We start from the raw sequence: 6316 nt of genomic DNA, 5'->3' as shown, positions 1-6316 counted from the left end.
TAAATACGAAATACAGGACTGGAAACGAACCTTTATCATTTGATCAAGATCTGTTACGGAAAGTTAACGAGCGATCGTGGCGATCGTAGCGACAAAATTGAGTAACTAAAATGTAGTTACTAAATAGTAATTGGCGATTGAAATCGATAAGATGTAACGGGGACGCTGTGTATCATTTATATGTTATTTTACATGTTCCCCGTTACAAATCCACCCCCCGCCGGCCAGTTAATTGATAAGCTTTCAATCGCCAATAGAACAGTGTAGGAAGTTATAGATAGCGCTACAATCGCTCGTTGACTTTCCGTAACATATATTGTGAATCTTTTCATTATACAGTGCACTATTGTTCGTTTCCAGTCATGTTAATTATAGACTCATAGGCGCAATTTCAACTTTTGACTTGGGGGGCTGAATATATTAAAGGCAAGCAGACCATTGCAATATAGCATTTTAAAATTGTATGTCCTATGTTTTTGTTTGGGGGGGGGGGGCTACTACTAAGTTTGAGGGGGGTTAGCCTCCCAAGCCCCCCTCAATTTGCGCCTATGCTTTCTAGTCTCAATTAAAAAAAAAAAAAAAACAATAAAATATAAAAGGTTTTTCTTCATAAGGCATAGCTATTTGTTCACCCTGCCCAAATTGGTATTATATTCTTTTGCTCATTTTGGTGTTCATGCATACTACAAAAGTAACATATTTTTCATCACCATTTGAATAAAACAATTTTAGTTTTGCAAAAATAAGTTTTTCTATTTAATCGAAAGAAAATTATGCATTAATGTAAAATGGTAAGTATAAACTATCAATAAAAATATAGCTATGTTTGTCAGTAATATTAACTAGAAGAAATATTATTATTTTATTTTTATTGAAAACTATTCAGAAAAAATTTGTTTTATAAAATATATTCTTCTGTAATTGCATTTTGTGAATGCTTCGTTACGTTGTATACTACTTACTACCATCACGATTAATGTACATAATAAATAGAATATTTTAATATGTATATATTATGTAAAATACAGGACAGGACAAGTTAATTAGGCTACAGTGGGTCGTTTGTAGAAAACAATAATTATGATGTATCAATACATATTCAAGTGGAGTTCTGTTTAATATATTTAGTTACCTAGTAGGTTTTTAAAAACATGTAATGTGTATTATATATTTATAATTTGATATTTTAAAAATATGTTTAGTTATTAATAATTATATTACATAAGAGATACGAGGTGATATAGTTAAGTGGATACACTACTCTTTTTAGAAAAATATGGTCTTAAATGATTTGAAATACATATTGTAACATCATAGTTATTTAAAAAACTTAAAATATTACCTATAAATAAATTATATAATAAATTATCAACAATAAAAATACATGCAAGTAAAAAATACTATGAAATATTCAATGTATATAATACAAGATATGAATGTAATAATAATCTCAAATTACTTAAATGTAATACTACTTTAATGAAAATGTTTTACATAAATAGAGGAATTGAATTATTTAATAGATTACCGAATAATATTAAGACTATTAATAATAATAAACTATTTAAATATAAAATAAATAAACAATACATGCAAATTCACGACGAGACTGAATTATATTTATAATTAATATATTTAATAAGTGGATAAACGCATAAATGCACAAATGTATGTTAAAAATTATATTATCTCATAGAAATAAGAAAAATTATTAATTAATTATAGACTCCCTAATCTCACCACAAGCATCGCTTATAGAGATTAGGTATCAACACAAATTGTATCATACCGAAAATTGTTGTAATGTTATTATTGTTGTTGTTGTTGTTGTTGATTAAATAAATAAATAAATAAAAAATAAATAAATAGTTACCTAGGAATAGGTACTCGGAATATTTTCTTTATAACAATAAGTGGTATTAGTGGTAATTTTATTTTTATGAAAACGTATATTTTAGATTCTGAGCGGAGCGAGGAAGCAGCTATTGGTTTTACAGTGGTGTTAATTATTTTTTTTTTTTATATCCTGTAAACAAAATTTCTACAAGAAGGAGTGCTTCAATTTCAACATATAGTACCTTATCTTTTAGCAAATTGTATCAAGATGGTACTTTAGAGGGGTAATTTTTTGATTTTCTCAATAGTTATTAAATGCTACGGGAAAACCCAACGAAAAATTACTAAAAAACGCTAAAAATGGGATTTTAATTTCTAATGCTTTGTTTATCACCATAGAAATGAATAAAAAATTTTAATATTATAATATTAATTCAACTTACATGATAAAATAAATAATAACAATATAAAATATCCAGACTGACAAACCATCTCCGCTCAGAATCGTTTTTCTTATACAATGATATTATATCATTGAATTCAATTATAATACAAACCATTATACAATGACTCACTTGTAATCTACTGTACATCAGAGCGACGTCCACTTACCTGCTTTTTTGTTTTATTATTTAAAGTATAGATTCTGATGTTTAAACATCGAATATTGTACCATTTTTTTTTTATTGATAATCATTTAAAGTTTTGACGAGAAGAGTAAAGTTGCAAGGGGTGCCAATGAAATTCGTAATTCACTACTTATAGTACAATTCTGCCTCAACTTTAAAACTAACTTTTAGTTTTATCTAACTACCTATTGGACTTAATAAATCTTATTTGATAAAGCTATTAAATATTTTTAATTATATAGGTATCAACAAATATATTAACCTACATATTTCAAAATCGTTAATGGTAATGAAAAAAAAAATTGATAGAAATAAACACGGTGTTTAACTCTATATTATAATTTTATAATGCGATATCGTAATAATAATACCAATAATGATAATCACACGCTTCGTAAAAGTTGTATACCTATACGTACGGTTTATAGATTTTAATAGAACACGTTTACGCGAGTGAATAGTATAGTTAAAATTATATCGAATGGTTTTAGTGAACAAATCGAACAGAAATTATATTTGATACAGAAACCGGGTCACTCCTCTATTTGCTCACCTCGGTGTAGAATAGTGCAGGTGTATTATTAATTTGAATTTGAAAGCACGTTTGCGTTCAATCAAAAACGATTCTGGGTGTAATTTTATTCGTGTGAACTATACAGTGTTTGGCAAGTTCCTTAAAAAAAGGAATTCGTTCCGTTCCTTGTTCCTTAAAAAAAAAAGAATTCGTTCCTTTGTCGTTCCTTTGGAAAATGAACGAGTTCCTTTTTTAGTTCCAAATAAAATAAAAATTCATTAATGTTTTTTTTTTTCATATGCATACCTACTTCTTTAGTTTTTAATTCTAATATAATATACAAGTACGTTCATATTTTATAATTCTATTTTGAGGTTTTCTTTAAAATTAAATTGTTGGCCAACGTATATATCGATCGTATAACGTCGATAGTCGATAACGATCACTAATTAGCAAAATACATTAAACACTTTAAAAAAAAATATATCTTAATTTCAATTATTTACATACTTATCTGTATAAATTATTGGAACTAGAAAGAAACGAACAATTTTGTTATTTTTCCTTGAAAAAAAGAACTAGTTCATTTTCTCGTTCTTTTTTTATAAAAAGGAATTCGTTCATCGTGCCGTTCCTTAAAAAGGAATTCGTTCCTTTTGGAACTCGTTCCTTCCAAACACTGGAACAATACATATAGACATAAAGTGTTCACAGCAGCAGGACATTCTGAAAATTTTAATTCACTCAGATAATATACACAGATTAACATACTATTAAAGTTGGATCTACTTAGATTGCATATTTTGATCAAAGCTCAATAAAATAATATATTAAATATAATGCCATATATTATTTTATATTATACAGTAATGAATAGCTGTTATCAAACGATTGACCTTGTATGTCAAGTCGTTATGCCCAAACCACAAAATATGATTTTCAAATAGTTATAAAATATATATTGGTCATTATTCGCACATTATCCTCATAAAATAAGTTGATATTAATTTTCTAGTAAAATTGAGATTACCTTGTAATTAAAATTGGAAAAGCAAAATTAATCAATTTTAGAAGAATAAAATTGAAAAATGTAGTGAATCAAATCTATATTTTCAAACTTTTTAGTTTTTACTGTACGAAAGCGGTGAATATATTTTAAACGTTTATGTTTATAATATATAAAATAATGATTATATTTTTCCATCTGTCTTAAAAAAAAAATATTATAATAATAAAAGCTAATATAAAGGGTACCAATGAATTATGATATTAATTTCAAAAATATTTGAATACCTATAGTTGAAGCTATTAGTAATTTTTGTTTTTTACTTCAACCAAAATGTCGCGGGGCTCACATAATAGAAATGTACCGCAGGCTGTAAGTCATGGGTTCGGCATTGCTATGATATAATAGGTAGGTATCTCACGTTATTACTTATTAATATAATTACATATGTAAATACATGTTTCTCCCGGCCTTCGTGTACCTTCAGGCATGTAGATTATGTTCTATTGCAGGGGTGGATGCGGATCGCGTCATATACTTTTGCGGCTCGCATCTTAACGTAACATTAGATTAACGTAAGAGCCAAGATGTAAAAAAAAAAAAAAAAGGTCATATAATATATAATAATATGACATTTTTTTTTCACATCTTGGCTCTTCAATTTTTATTAATATATTTGGTGGCTCGCGAGTCTCTTCTCGCTGGCCACCCCTGTTCTATTGTATTATTAATCGCAAAGTTACAAAACTTAAATAAATGTACAAGAAATAGGTATCTATTGAATACGAAGATCAATCGTGAATAATACAAATTATTACAAAATTAAAAGATCATAAGATAGTTCAACACATATTTAAAGACATTTACAAAAAATGCAAACATATTGTTGTAACCACATTTGGTCGTTGCGTAATCATTCAGTATTGTATTCAGATAATATTGTTTGGTTTTAATTTCATCGGCTGTGGATCTGAGGATAATTTTTGACCAATTATTTTCACCTGTTCTTAGAAGATAATGTTAGCATAATTGTGTTACGGTTATAATATTATGGTATATATATTGTTTTGTTGTATTGCTTATTATTATGGATAAGTTTAAAAACGAAAACCCAAAACTATAATATTTTTTATTATTATTATTATTTTTTAGTACCTACTACCTATAAGGTAATATTATCATAAACGAAAACTATTTGAATTCATGAACAGCATTAATCTATCTAATAACAATAAAATATTGCTATACGTCTATTTGACGAGTCATTATACTGATGAAACGGGATTTTACATTTTAATCTGTAGGTGTAATGTCTCTCGACAGAATATTAGCCAATGATACGAAACACGATTTTGAAAACGGACAAAATATTTTTATATTGTGTTTTTACTTTTTAGGCTAAAGTTACAATAATATTTACATAAATCATTATGCGTTGTTGAGTTGTGAACACGATACATTCTGTAAATTTATCTATCGGTTAACTTAAATGATTTTCAATATTTCATCTATTGGCACATTTGTATATATTATATTATTATGAACACATATTGTATAATACAATAACCTAGAGTTCATTTTATCTCAGTAAATCAATATGTATATACTGTAACTTCTATAACACATATTTTTTAAATAAGTTAATAGAAAGAAGGTTATAATTTATATATTCAAATAATCTATACCTATACTATTTCATAAGCTTGATTTTGTAATGTTTATTAGAAACATTTAAATTTATAATTCCTAATAATAAATTATGCACAGACGCAATTGGCCACAACGAGGACAAATTAGGTGGTTAGATGTTTGATAAGTGATAAACACACGATGTTTTAATAATATAACTTGGATAAAAATTGAAAGTCAATATTTGATCTTATATTAAAACACTAAAATTATTTTAAAAGTATATTAATTTTAATATTTTTCAATTTAATAAAGTCAATATCAAAATGCGTACGGAATCATCTAGTATAAGAAAATTAAAAATATTTACATGGTCAATCGCCAATGTGTAGAATGTAGATTGTAGATACTAAGTATGCCAACTAAATAATCAAACCGTTAATAAACTATGTAATAACATTATGTCACATCATTTAATAATTGGATTATGCCATTCGAAATAAAAAAAAAATTAATTGGATAGTGTTATATTATTTTGGCAAAATATATAGACAGTAACAGCTTAGTGTCGAAAATAATAATACTAATATTTTATTGAACACAACCGGTTCAAGTAGTTATAGATATATATAACATGGCGATATGTATTATTTAATATTTATAGGAACGGTAAAATTAAAAATTATCAATTCAACATAAATA

The sequence above is a fragment of the Acyrthosiphon pisum genome, chromosome A1 (assembly GCF_005508785.2).
Source record: "Acyrthosiphon pisum isolate AL4f chromosome A1, pea_aphid_22Mar2018_4r6ur, whole genome shotgun sequence".
Classification (NCBI taxonomy): Eukaryota; Metazoa; Arthropoda; class Insecta; order Hemiptera; family Aphididae; genus Acyrthosiphon; species Acyrthosiphon pisum.
Note: the sequence above shows the minus strand (reverse complement) of the source record.